At 40.9% G+C, this 14,635-nt stretch overlaps 2 long non-coding RNA genes across 3 annotated transcripts in view; one reads left to right on the top strand and one right to left on the bottom strand.

The window, feature by feature from the left end:
- Window positions 1-14,635, bottom strand: part of LOC113140055 (uncharacterized) — a 68,774-nt gene that overhangs the window by 15,390 nt on the left and 38,749 nt on the right. The window lies entirely within an intron of this gene.
- On the top strand, window positions 11,115-14,067 carry LOC113140056 (uncharacterized). The gene is made up of 3 exons (XR_003296619.1): window positions 11,115-11,602; window positions 11,735-11,921; window positions 13,822-14,067. It is a non-coding gene; the product is annotated as an uncharacterized LOC113140056 (long non-coding RNA).

Raw genomic sequence — 14,635 nt, 5'->3', positions numbered from 1 at the left:
ACACAGCATTTCTTTAGTTTCCTAAAGTGAAGCTTCCAGCTGTTTTACATTTAGGTTTAATTTTATAAATTAATTTTTAGGTTTTAAAAAGGATTTAATAGTTGGTTTTCACTTTCCTGAAAAATACTTTTTCTTACAGTCGGTTTAGTTTTTCAAAAAGTTAACCTTCAAACTACATTTTACAGTTGGGTTTACTTCTTCTATATTTTGGTTTTAATTTCCTAAAAGTTCATAATAGTTCATTTATCTTTCCATGAAAGCAATTTATTTTACAGATGGGCTTTTCAAATCCTAGTTTAGCTCAGAGTAAGGGAATATGAGTGAAAATGTATTGCCATTGATCAGAGGTGTGAAATAAATGAGTGTACAAACGCTGTTACACACTAGAGAGGATGTGTAGCTCCTACATCGCATGCGCAGATGGGAGTTTGAGTGGACGCCACCTTGCATGTTTTTACTCACTGTGCATATCTGTTCATTTCTGTGCATCTGTGTGTGAGAGACAGCTTGTCAGTCTGTGTGTGTGTTAATAGCAATGGGCCCCTAGGCAGGGCCCCCTACAGTGTCCAGGGGGATTGTGGGTAGTTGGGAGAGGGTTTGGGTTCTGGCTTTGTTTGTCTCTGTGTGCTGACATCACTGTGCTGATGGCACCAAATCCCCCATTCTACTGCACACAGCACTTTCTATACAAAACACCAACACACATGCACACACACCCTAACACATACCCACAGTACAAGTTATGCCAACTTGGCCAAAAAAAGTGCTTTCTCTTTTTAAACACACATGCACATCATACATCCATGTGTGAATGTTTGCACATACACCTAACAAGGGATAAAATATGACCATCTGTAGCTATAATTAGCCTCCTGCAGGAACTTCATTTGAAAAATGTCCTTTTTTAAATACACATTTGACAGTTTTCCACCTGTTGATAAAGTTTTATGATGCAGTGACACATTGTCTTATCAAATTACATCTTACACTATCTTAAACTTCGTGGTGCTTTTTAGGCCATTTCTAAAGACTAGTCTTCTATTTTATATATCATTTTTGAGAATATATGTCATTTTTGTGAATATAATATAACTGATTACAAATTTACATTTATTTCATCACAGTTACGTTTCTACTACAAGCATGGCCCCATGTAGCACATTGAAAAGTTCAGAGAATTTGTATTTTCAGTCACATTATATTTGCATGTTTTATACATATTCAGTTTGGCTGCCTCTTCAGAGCCACAGTATGTTCATACGTGTCAGCCATTAAACCAATTGTTGTCCCACACACACAGGTTTATTTGCTAATAAGCTCAGCTATCTGACTCTGTCTTTACACAGCCTTGTTAAACATTAACTGGGAGCCTTTCTCTTCCCGCCAGTGCTGTCTTTGGTATGCATGAAACTCAGAGAGGGGTGGGAGGAATCTTGTAATCGGGTTGACGACACTTCCTCTCAAGCTTAAAGGAGGTGTTTTTTCTCATTACTGTATTTTTATTTATTTATTTATTGGATTGTTTCAAACACAGGAACAAGGTTGGTCATCAATTTTCACAGAGCAGTAGAATCACTTTTAGTGCTCACTGGAAAAAAATGCTTTAGAGGAGGAAAATGAGGCTGCTCAGCGGCATTGTGTTTTACTCACAGTATAGAGGTGACATAGAGGGGATGAAACATGGAGCCAGATAAACTGTGTATAGTATGTTAGTTGTACAAATATAGTATTACATTTTTGATGAATTGGAGCTATGTCTTGCTGAAGGATACTCTTAGGGCAATTACTTCCTGACCCAGTTTAAAACCTGCGTTCTGTGGCAGAATTGTAGTTTCTAAAACTACCCAGCCTCCCTGATGCCCTGCTATGGTTTTGCGGTTTGTATTGCATGCAGGGACTTAATATGGTCATACTGAGACGTATCTGCACAGAGAAATCCTGAGACACACACAGAAACACAGAAGTACACAAAAGGATTGAGCAGCATGCAGACACACACAACCCACTGCTCCTAAGGACCCAGGAGAGCGGCTGGGATGGACCCAGCACTCAGAGCCACTCAAAGCCAATCAAAGCTGATGATAGCCCAGACATTTGCACCATCCATCCACTGCCTCTCTCACTCTCTCGTACATATATGCGCAAACGTTAAAAAAAAACTCTCTAGTTGATCGCCATCATTCTGACCATATCACTCACACAATGAGGGAAAAGAAAAAAAGATAGGATGTGTTTGTAGGCAGAAATGGCTGAAGCTCTGTAAAGATTTGAGAATATGATTGGCGGGGGGCCGTATTTGAAGGACCAATGAGATGAAAGAATAATTTACAATAAATCAGTGAAACAGTCACTTGACAGATGTGCACCGGTCTAGTGTGGTGCCAGAAGGTGAGTCATACAAATTAAAGTAAAAAGGCTTGTATCAGATTCATAGTTGTCAACTCATTCACACGATGTAGCCAAGTTAAAAATCTTAATCCACTACAAATTTGTCACAATATAATGATGAACTAACATACATTTTAAAGTTTAATCAAATCTGCTAGGAATTTTTTTTTAATGTTTCTTTTAGGGACCCTAGGCTTAACATTCATAATGTTTCAGAACATTAAGACAAAAATCATTAGGATGTGAAACAGAAATAACTATGCAATTGACACGAAATTGTCTACATATGTAATGTGATCCTATTGAATGATGTATCATCAGTGACATTAGTTAGTTAGGCTATTCACTGGCTTGTAATAAAGTGGAAATATTTATATACTATCCAATACCTCAGGAAGTGACTATTTCCCAGAAAACCTCGTGCTGAAAATTTGCCTGTAATCTTTGAATTGAGTTGCTAGAAAAAATAAATGATAATAGATCATAATGATAAAATTGCAGCTAGAGAGTGAACAATTCCTGAAAAAAGAAATGATGGTGCTGTAGTGGTGAGCTTACACGGACGTGCACACACTGCATCCATGCTCCATGCTCTCTTGATGCTCACAGCCATTTTCAGCTGAAAACTCAAAAAACTTCTAATGACCACTCCAAGTGCACACCCTTCCTCTGATTGCTGCTTCTCAGCTAATTACACACTTACACACACCTATACAACTATATTTGCAAAGACATAATGCATTTGCAATTAGCCCTTATCCTCACTTTAACCATCACAACTAAATGCCAAACTCCAACCCTAATCTAACCCTAACGTTAACCTAAACATAATTCCAACCTGACCCTAACACCAAGTCTTAAAGCAGGGACCAGCCTAAATATCCTAACACTCCTGGTATAAAACACTAAATGGTCCTTATAATGTATAGCCACGCAAGTACACACACACACTCAGAGTCCTGTCAGGGCTAACTAAGCAGAGTGGCGGGCCGAGCAGCATTGGGATTGGCTGGACAGAGGTTGCTGGGGGTTACAGTGGATTTGGTGGACCACCTGCTGACACTCACCCCCCCCCCCCAACTGACTGAAAACATTTACATCAGAAACCACCCAGGATAGAGACGAAGAGCGAAAACTAAGAGATATGAAGTTAAGGACAGAAAGAAATGTGTACTAAATGTTTTTATTTTTCCCTGTTGATTAACTTGCACAGCATTGTTGCCGCCTTTAAAACTGTCATTTTTAAAGTATTGGTGCTAGAAGATCAGAAACCTCAAAGAGGATTTGACACTGGCATTAGAAAATACCAGAAAACTTTGTAAAGTTGCTGTATTTGCAGCACAGGAGAAAGTTCCAGTAGCCACTTGTTTCACAGGCATGAGTTTAGTTTTCCAACCTGCCTGCTCAGTTGTGTTTTCCAGCGTTCAGGGCTGAGGGGGCTGCACCTGCAGTGGCAGTGTGGTGGCAGTGGAGGACTTCTGTGTTTACTGGTTGTGCAGCAGTTGTCTGGGACCAATGGGCTGAAACTGCTTCCCAAAGCTGGGAGTCTTGTTCTAGGTGTCCATGTGAGTCTGCACACAACCAGAGTTGTTTATGTGCGCAGGGAGAGTTTGGCCCATATTCAAGGCAACAACAAAGTTTCATTGACAGCAGCACAAAAAGTTTGGTGACCGTTGGACCTTAGCTGGGCCAGAATTAATGTTTTTGTTTTTTGGTTTGTCTGTAGAGCGCTGGTCCGGTACCAATTTCTGTGGCGTTTACTTCCGGAAAGCATAACTCTACTTGTTTTGGACTTAATTACTTTACACTTACTTGCACTTGTGTATTTTTCAGTTTATGTTTGTATGTGATATTTACTACAGAGTTAGAAATGCTAAAATACTACTTAACATAATGATACCACAATATTATTATGAGCTAAAAGATGTAGTACTTTTGTTGACGTTGCTGCAGTTTTTCATATGTAAAACTTTAAATGCAAGACTTTTGCTTAAAAGTACTTTCACAGTTTTATTTCTACCTTTACTTGCATAAAAGATCTAAATACTTCAGCTACTGCTTGTAAGGAAAACAGCACATGTAAAGTACTTTTGAGGAAAGTTAAAGTAAAATTAACTTTTACTTTAAAAAGAGCATTTAGGATTCATTTGTTTTGCTTTCTTGAGGTTTTCTTGTTTTCCCATATGGATACTTTGAACGTGAGCATAAAAGCAGTAGTCACCAGGGTGTAGGTTTGCTGATCATCATATTAAAGAAATGGAAATGAACATCCGAGCAACTGAACTGCAAAAAATCCAATTATAAGTAAGTAAATTCAAGTCAGATATTGCTCATAATCAGCTTAATTTCAGTCCCAGAAATTGAAAAAGTTCTGGTGCAACGACTGTTTTAGATGCAGGCTTTGTAGTGGCCTTTGCCCCTCCAAAAACATCTACTCCCCCTCCCCATCCCCTCATGTATAAGGGCCTAGGCCCATACGGGGTCCCCTTAACACCCCTGCTCTCTCAGGTCCTCTGTGTGTGTGTGTGCGTGTTGAGGGGGAGTTGGTGTGACCTGCAAACTGACCTCCTCAAACTTCAAACTGAATACTTCTGGCAGTTACCACGACGACAGAGCTCTCCAAGCCTTATCCTACTTACTGAGACGAGACGAGGAGGAGGAGGGTGAGGACGAGGAAGAGAGCAGGAGCAAGAAAGTAAAGAAAGAAGAGAGGGAGAGAGAACGGTGTGGACAGAGAGAGAGTAGAGAGAGGGAGAGAGAGAGGGCAGCCAGGCAGAAAGCGAGAGTTGCTGCTGTTGCATCTCTGTGGTTTTCATGAGTAGACAGTTTACTGGGAGATTATTCACAGTCTGGTATTTAGCCTTATTAGGGCACTGCTCCCAAAACAGGCTTCCCCTCCCATCTCCCACTGCCACACTGAGCCTTTTTGTGTTTGTTTGTTCAGAGATAATATATTTTACGTTAGACTTCTCTTCATACAGTGTTTATTAAACTTTCACTCAATGCACACTGTGTCTGCTCTGCTGTTAGCTCACAACAAAGTTGCAGAGTAGGGAGTATTTGTGCATCTGGGGATTTGGAAGGAGAAGTCCTGTTTGCTTCTTGCATGGACACTGTTCGATAAGTTGTAGTTTTTACATTCGTCCCATGTAAACAAATGCTAGAGGCTGAGCTGGTGAGAGCTTGTTGTTTCATGTATTAATGAGACAATGAAAAACAATCCGTGACCTAATGCTGGAGGAACAGATTTATGTAAATACTCTTAGACAGGATTTTACAAAGTTCTCACTATGGTGGTTGTTTTATCTGTGGTCATCTTGAGATACACTTTTTTTTAATGCTACAGTTCTTCCCAAGCCTTAAACTAGTCATTTTTATGGTTAATAGCTTTCCTCAGAGCCATAGACACTTCCCTCCATGCTGATAATATCCTGTGGGCCTGTTAGGAAACAAGGCCAGGGGGTTCTTTAAGATTCACACACACCATGAGTCCTGTCAAACTCTACTGAGGGTGTGTGTGAGAATCTGTGTGAGAATCAGTTGAAGGAGGTCCATCATCATCGTCACTGCGTATACTGTATGTAAAACTGTAGGTGTTCAACCAGATGCAGGAGCCTTGAGGAGAGCAACTCTGAGAGATCTGACAGAAAAAGACTCAAAATCAATAAACTCCATGTTTGTGTCCCCGGGCTAGCTGTCACTCACCAGCCCTGAAGACTGAAGCAATTGATCCATCTCTGCTTTAATCTGTGCTCAACAGCTTCACCTGGCTCGTTCCCAAGGCCACACATCCTCCGCACGCAGTACGAGCCAAAACCCTCAATCCTGAGACAGTCGGCAGCAGTTAATGTTGCCAAGTGTCCCGTCTGTCCCAGTACAGCCACACACAAAGGGACATAATACTGAAGTGGAAAGGCCTGGACTTTCTTTTTCTTGTCTTGTCCATCCTGCTGTCCTGTAATGTCCTGGCCTGTCAGTTCCATTTTATTCTGTCTTGTCCTCTGACATCCTGTCCTGATTGAGTCCATCATGCCCTATGTTGTATGCCCCATCCTGCCAATTTTTTTTTTCCTTGTCCCTCTGTGCCCTGTCCTGCCAGACCTCTCCTGACTGTTCAATTATGTCCCCTCTTCATCTATCATACAGTATACATTCCTGTCCCGTCCTGTCCTGGCTTCTGTTGCCATGTCTAGTTAAGTCCAGTTTTATCTTGTCTTGACCATCCTGTCCTGATCTATAAAACATTAGTCCTCATCTATTTTTGACTGACAGTGTACAAACCAATTCTACCTCCAATAGAATAAAAACTTTTAGCTTTTAAAATGTAGGCAGCTAATAGAATTTTTTTAGAAATGTTCATCTCCGTCAGCCAGAAAGCGACACCCAATATGCTGATAAAGTTGGGACAAAAAGCTCCAAAGCAAATTTCCTGTTTTCCTTTTTGAAATGTACATTTCTCATCTCCTCATTAAAATGATTCAAAAAGTTTGTGAGCACAGCTTTGAATGTGCTTCTTATTCTCTAACATTTTCAACACAATTTTCTGTATTGGATAAAATCTTTTATTTGAGCAGGAATCATTAACCTGTGGCTCTTGTTATTCTTGCTTCTTTTTCCTCCTATATTCAGTCCATTTTACAACCTTTACCGAACTGTTTTCTGTTCTCTTATTTATATATTTTTTAAATATCCTGCTGTATTTGTTTCATTTCCTTCAGATACATTGTTGAGTTTGTTTTATTCAGTTTTTTTATTGTATCACCTTGTTCTGTATTTTATACCAGTGCAGATGTGCTTTGTGTCATATTCCCCTCTGTTGTGTGTTGATATTTTTTATGTTATAATTCAGGCTGTTGACAGGTTTACTCTTTATGTCCAAATATATTTAGCAGGAAAAACTGCTTTTCCAACATGGTAGTTGTGGTTGTTGTTGAGATATGCTTGATATGACTCGTAGGACTGATGCCTGAAAATAATAGTGTTTCATTTATTTGGTTAATACTCATTTGACTCACATTTTTAATAAGTACATGACTGTGTCAGAATGACTTAATCTGCAGTTGGCACTTGCATACAAGTTATTGTATTGACTGTCCTGACATCATGAAATGAACAGTGTAATTGAATGCGTGCCCTGTGGGGCCACAGTGGGATAGAGGTGATGTTCACAGTAAAGCAGCAGCCTGTCCGGGCTAACAGTCCTGAAACCTCCCTGAGGGCTGTGTCACGTTTGGGCTCCGTCAAGTCGCTAAATCGGTAAATGATCCGGGCTGTCGTTTAATCAATATGAGCAGGCAGCAGCTGTCACACATCATCGTCTCCCCAGGGGGTCATTGTTAAACACAACATAAACGTGTGTGTGTGTGTGTGTGTGTGTGTGTGTGTGTGTGTGTGTGCGTGCGTGCGTGTGCGCATAATTTATTTGATCCATATTTCATAGGCTTTTTATTGAGGACAGCCAAGCTGCATGAAAAGCGAAGTCTAGTTTCTTGTACTGTTGTGGTTAAAGTAAAAAGAGGTGTTAATTATGTTACCTAATTATATATTAAATTAAAAGAAGCACATATTTAATGACATGATTGGTTAAATAATCCTTAATCATCTAAGTCACTGCTGATTCCAGCTCTTTCAAGGGATTTACTGCTTTTGTCAGTTTTACATCGTTATAAATGGAATATTTTTGGGGGTTGGACACTTCGTTATCTTAAAAAACATCCTTGGGCTCTTTGGGTGTTGTGATGCTAATTTTACACAGTGTTCAAATTGTTACATATTAGCAATAGTTAGAAATATGAGTGAAATAACCTCAGATGATTTAAATATGTAAATGTTAGGTTAAGTCAAACAGTGCAGTTTACTCTGAGAACAGCATACAGCAGAAAGATGTGGCATTGGATGGTGCAGTGGAAAACGTGTCAACTGTCTTTGTCTTTGCGTGAATATAGACTATGGATTTTTTTTGTATTTGTTGTTTCCTTGCATTGACTGTGACAGATAACAGAGGCAGTGACAGGAAGTGTTTCTGGATGTTTTCCCAGTGCAGGGGGTGTTCTGTCGCCCTCTCCTCTCCTCTCCTCTCCTCTCCTCTCCTCTCCTTTCTTTCTTCTCCTCTCCTAACATGAGACAGTGAAATCTCATCCAGTCACTCTGCCTGCTCTTATAGCCAGCAGGGAGGACATGACATTTCACTTGTGTGTGTGTGTGTGTGTGTGTGTGTGTGTGTGTGTGTGTGTGTGTGTGTGTGTGTGTGTGTGTGTGTGTGTCCCTTACTGCGCAACACACAATGACGAGAGCAGAGGGAGGAGGCAGGCGTGGGGGGGTGACGGGGCTCTGATCTCTCAGATAGGGAGATAGCCACCTGATTCAAATGGCTCGCTTGTTCCCGGCAGTCACTCGATCGGCGTGTGAACTGACTCCTCTCTTATTTACAATCAAATGCTGCTGCGCTGACCTGCCCAACCCAACCAACCCGGGCCAGACCTGTCTCCCTCTCCCTCTCTCCCTGCCCTATATTTGCCATGTCACTCTCTCCCTCTCCCTCCCACACACACGTACAGGTGCACTGAGAAACGCTGTGATGGAAACTTCCAGAGGTGAGGCTCAATACGCAATCTCTTGGAATAAGAGCTCTAAGAAAGATCAAGCTTTTTTTTTTTCAGACAACAAAAAACAAAATTATAACAATATTGAGCTAGTATTGAATGTTGGATTGTCAGGGAGGTCTGCGTAGGAAATGCTACCCAACAAACAAATCAGAAAAATCAGCTGTTCAGTCTTGTGACGCAGAATTTAACAGCACACTTACCGTCATCTACAGAAATGTTTGGTCTCCCTGAACAGACTTTCTATGTGAGATTGAATATTAGGTCCGCATCACGTTTGACTGTTGATTTCAGGATTATTCAGGGGCTATACTCTGTCAAATAGCGTTCATTTAGGAGTCTGGGCCAGAAGACTAAGGTCGTTCCTATAAATCGCTGTATACACTTTAATACATGTGACAATAAATAACAACTATCCCTTTCAGCATAAGAGTGAGTTTAAAACCTTATGAAGTGCACAGATATTCTCATATATAACTATAACTGATTTCCAAATATATACACTACCAGTCAACAATTTTCCTGATAGACTCAATGACTGGTGTATGTTTAATATGAATGTTACAGTAACAACAGTTCACTGCTATTTTATGCACCGTACCATGACTTTCTATTGCAGCACATTTTCTCATAGTAAACTTCAAATCTATTCTTATCTAAAAGGTGTTTTGATGGTTTTGCCAAGTGTTACTCATTGTGCTGCACTGGAATATTTACCATCCCCGTTGACAGGATTTAAAACCTTAGAGGTTGGAGAATGAGGGGAAAAAAATAATTTTTAAGGATTAATGGTCATAATTGTGCAAAAGTGAATTCAAAACTTGTAGAAAGTAACAAATGGCCATCTGAAAATCTTCCAAATGTGCCTTGGTCTGAGTTAGAGAGAAACAGAAATGTCTACTGCATCTGCCTGTCTGTCTGTAACTGTCCTGTCTGATTATCTCTCCCAGTTGGCCCCGAGGGGACATCCACACTGAAAGAGGCCACTCTTCCATCCAACAACAGCTTCTGTCAGAGAGGGAGAGAGAGGGAGACCTCGGAGTCACCAGCTCCAGAATAGGCCGATAGTGACTGATGCAATCAATCGAAATCTACACTGCAGTGCAGTGCGATCGACTGGGAACAGAGTTTTACGCATAATAAAAGAAAATTGCTCTTTATGCAGTCAGAGCTGAACAAATGCAGAACTAAAGACAGATGGATCAACGAAGTGTTTTCATTTTTTAGCGAAAATGCAAAGATAAGATTTTCACCAGGGTTCAGTTGTGATTGTCCTGTAACTGTATCTCTGAAGACAAGGAGCAGGTTATATGTGAACACACTATTCCATAAGTGCCTGATTTAAATCCACCCCAGCACTGTCTGAACCAGTCAAAACAAACTGATGTATAGGCAGTAAGTGACTAAATGAGCCCTCTGTTAGATTACAGATGTGAGATACAGCATAATCTGTAGGATGACAAGATGTCTAATTACATTGCAGTGTTAATTATGATATTGTTGTAGCATTATTATCATCTTAAAGATTAATCATGTCAGTAAAATTATCATGTTAACAGCTTTTATTAGCCTTGCTGTTAAAATGTTAAGTACTGCTAATGATTCGTGACAGGCGCCGTTGGTATCAGGGTCATTTTCACCTCTGCTATAGGTGTGGCTTATAAAAAAAACAGCATTCTTCTCTAAAACTCTAATTATATTTGGTTAGTTTTCTATATTTGAGCGAAGAAATTAGCAAGTAAGAAAGGACATTTAAAAATGCTTGTTGGAGATGACAGTTCATTTAGCCAACAAGTAGAATACAATGCCAGTAAAGCAGCAGAGGTTCTCAGGTCAGATGAATAATTCACTACTGAAAGAGATATGGTGTTTCCACATTGAGGGATGTAATCTGGACTGATGTTCTGTGTGTCAGCATGATTTGTTAGAGCCGCCCAGTATCTCTCCACTGAAGGGTCTAAATGCAGCAGTATTTGTCTGTTACTGAGGCCTGTTACATCAAAACATCTGGCAACAGTGACGTCTAAGAGCTGCTTTCATCCAGCGAGCACGGGTGAATTTATCTGATGTGCAGATGCTTGAAGAGAGAAGTGAAGAAAATATCAGTGGGGCTGTGAAGTTGCTGTCATGTTGATGGCGATGAACAGCTACGTTAAACTCTATGAAACTGTGTAATGTAAGCCTTGTCTTAAACCAGCATCTTGTCCTGGAGGTGTATTTAAAAAAATCGTGGAAATCCAATTGACTTTAAAACACTTTTAATGTGGCCACTTTTAAATTTGCCTGGTCAGCGGCATTAGCCTGACCTAAAGTCTGAACTGAAGAGAGCACTGATAGCAACAAATGAGTGCAGGCACGTTAGTAACTGTGGGTTAGTAGTTTAAGTGAATTTAGATCAGATGACAGCTACAGTTCAACAAACTACAGTCGTATAAACATGTCATCAATACCAGTTAAACTCCGGAGTGTTTAAACCAGGGGTCACCAACCCTGGTCCTGGTGAGCTACTGTCCTGCTTGTTTTTTCCCTTCCAGTTTCTGATGGGCTGAACACACCTGATCCAGGTAAAGCAGGGGAGCGGCCCTTGAGGAACAGGCTTGGTGACCGCTGGGGTAAAGTATTTTTAATTGTGGTGACAATAAAGACCCCTGTAAGCTCATTTCTATAATGCAAACTATCTTGTATATCATGATTCTATACTCAAGTGCACTAAAAGAAACATATACTGTTTCTCATTATTACAGTGCCATGCAAGACACTTTCCTGGCAGTCACATACACTTCACCAACTTCAGTGTCTTGCCCAAAGACAAGAACTCAGAAGTCAGGGATTGAACCACTGGCCCTTTGGTTAACGGACGACCTGCTCTACCTCCTGAGCCACAGCCCCTGAACCTACTCATTATACAGATCAAAGAAAAAAATCCTTAAGGTACCAAACCCAAACACTAAGTGATCTTAACCGCTCATAAAACAAACTCTAGGTTGTTTTATTATGTCACTAATTATGAAAATTGCTCATAAATATTTTTGAATTAATACAGTTCAGACATCAGCTGTTTTATCAAAGCTTAGGTTGTGTGCTGCCACTTCTACTTTTTAGTTTTAATATGGGCAGATATTGAAATATTTTTGTCCAGTGTTAAACATTGAGTATAAGAAAACTACATAAGGATTCATAAAGAAGTTTTCATCAAGTCCATTATCCATATCACGTGATCTGATAAACAATCAATGTTATTGTAAAGACGCAGTAACATGCGCACACGCATATTTATCAGAAGTGTCGCGCATCTCCCCGAGGGCTAGAAAGGCACGCGACCCCCCCCCCCCTTTTTTTTTAATAGACACTATTGCTAAAGCTTTAAAGCTTTTATTCTGAAAAACAGCACAGGCTAAACGTACATCCAACTGTTTGTACAATATTATTTAAAACTAAAGTTGTTTATTTTTGCTGTATTTTCTTTTGAAGTTCGGCGTTTACGTTTTTGTTTATAATTATCTATCTATATATATATTTTACTATTATATTATTATTATTATTTTTTTTATAACCTGTCATGCTGCGTCTGTTTCGCTACAATTCTCATCCAGTCTAAAGCCGTATTTCTGGATGTGTCATATTCTAAAATAGGAAAACTCTCCATCGTCAACCCCCCACCCTCACCCTTTTTAATGTGCGAGTGGAGTTGTTGGTCAACAGTTGGGTCGGGGGCCATGCAGAGGGAGGGAGGGCGGGAACAATGGCCTGTGCTGTTGTATGAGTCTGTGGAGGGAGAGAATCAGGCTGATGATGGAGTGAAAGAGGTTAGTGTCTATGCTGGGAAATGAGGGGGGGGGGGGTCCTGTGTCTGTTGGCTTGTTAATGATGATTCAGGCCCATCAGCTCAACAGCCTTCTCTATCAGGAGCCTACAAACTGCCTGCAGCTCAGCGGTGCAGCCACAAACACACTAGATTGTATCAGTGAAATTATAAAACGCATTTTAGATCAAAAGTCCACTCTGACACAAGGTAAATAGAATTAACCTGGAGCTCAAAGAAATCTTTTCTGTGCGTAAGACCCAAAAATATTCTCACTCTCAAATCAATCGGATTTTTCGTTCTCAAACAGGTCCTAAAGTTTCAGTAGTTTCAGAAATGGCACAACGACGGAACAAAACATTTTATTTTCCAGTGATACAGCGTGAAGGTTTTTGTTGCAGGTTGCCTGGGGGCCATAATTCTTTTGCTAAATAGTGTAACGAACATCAGCCTCATTTATTTATGTTTCGTTTCAAAATCGGCCCCGATTCAACAAGTGACGGTGCCGAATCTGACCGGGCCCGGTGCTGCAGCTCCGCAGCCTCACGGCCAACTGGGCCCGAAATCTGCAACTGACAAGTGGAATTTGATGCGAAGCCGCAGTTTCCTCCTTTCTTTCTTTTCTAGACTAGGTGGATTCAGCAACGGCTCGTTGTTTCCACCAGACATCCCCTCCGACCTCATCCCTCCCCCCTCCCGCCCCCGACAGGCGACTTGAGCCGGCCATGGGTGGCAGTCAGCCGGGAAACCTGCTCCTGTTCTGCTTTTACGCCAGAAAAAAAAACGCAGAATATGTTTGATTTCGGCTCAGCGGTGCTGGGCTTCTAACTAAGATTCTTATAGACTAGTACTCTTTTTATTTTTGGTGTCAGCCTATTACACTGTTTAATTGGTTTTGCTTGATTGCTCTCTGCTATTTCAGGCGTTTCCTTGTATCCCAAATGTGCACTGATGTATGTTGACTGAAGAAAGTGTTGGACTTGATCTTTTTCTTTTTGCTTCCCTCCCACTCTTCCTCCCCCTGTCCAGGCCCGAGGACTGACGACATCAGTAAAACACAGTCCCCAGATTTCCGGACAACGGAAGCCCAGCGGAGCATGCAGCACTTTCACTGCTGGGCCGATCCCACAGTCACCTGTTGCTTCGAGCTGCGTCAATGCGCCTTAGAGTCGAAAACCCCAACAGGAATTAAAGTGGAAACTGTCTTTACTTTGATTTGACTTGCAGACTGATAGTTTTAACATAAAACGGGCTCCGGCGCCGTCCCACCCTCCATCTGCTCACCCTGCTGGCACTGCGTCCTCTGCTCGCCCTGCATGTTTCTGCACTGACCATATATTTGAGGAGTGAAGCTCCGGAACTGGAGGAGCATTGTCCGCTCTCCAGCAGCAGCTCAGCAGCTCAGCAGCCAGCCAAGCGTTTGACGTTATTAAATAATAAAGAGATGCTGATCTGGGAGCATTGTTGTGAAGGAAAAAGGCCAATTAGCGCGCCGTTATACTGTCATTATGTCTGTATTAACTCGATTAGTTCGTATAAAACAAAGCGCATCTCGACACACACTTTTCCGTTTTTTGGAAAATGAGTTTGTGCGAATAACAGCAATGAAAACCAGCAGCGATCACTGTGAAGTGTTTCCGTTTCAGTGTGTAAACGCTCATTTCATGGATCTGGTGTATACAGTGTTTTTAGATACAAAGCAAAAACAACACAAGCTGCATTGAACAGTTAAACATTTGGGCCTTTACTGTTTATTAAAAATGCTTAAGGTTAAGGCTGTAACACAGGGACTAAGACCAGTTTTAGGTTAATGAGCTGAACTGATTTATTAGTGACCCTGTTC

The sequence above is a fragment of the Mastacembelus armatus genome, chromosome 4 (assembly GCF_900324485.2).
Source record: "Mastacembelus armatus chromosome 4, fMasArm1.2, whole genome shotgun sequence".
Lineage (NCBI taxonomy): Eukaryota > Metazoa > Chordata > Actinopteri > Synbranchiformes > Mastacembelidae > Mastacembelus > Mastacembelus armatus.
Note: the sequence above shows the minus strand (reverse complement) of the source record. Positions and strands in the feature narration are given on the sequence as shown.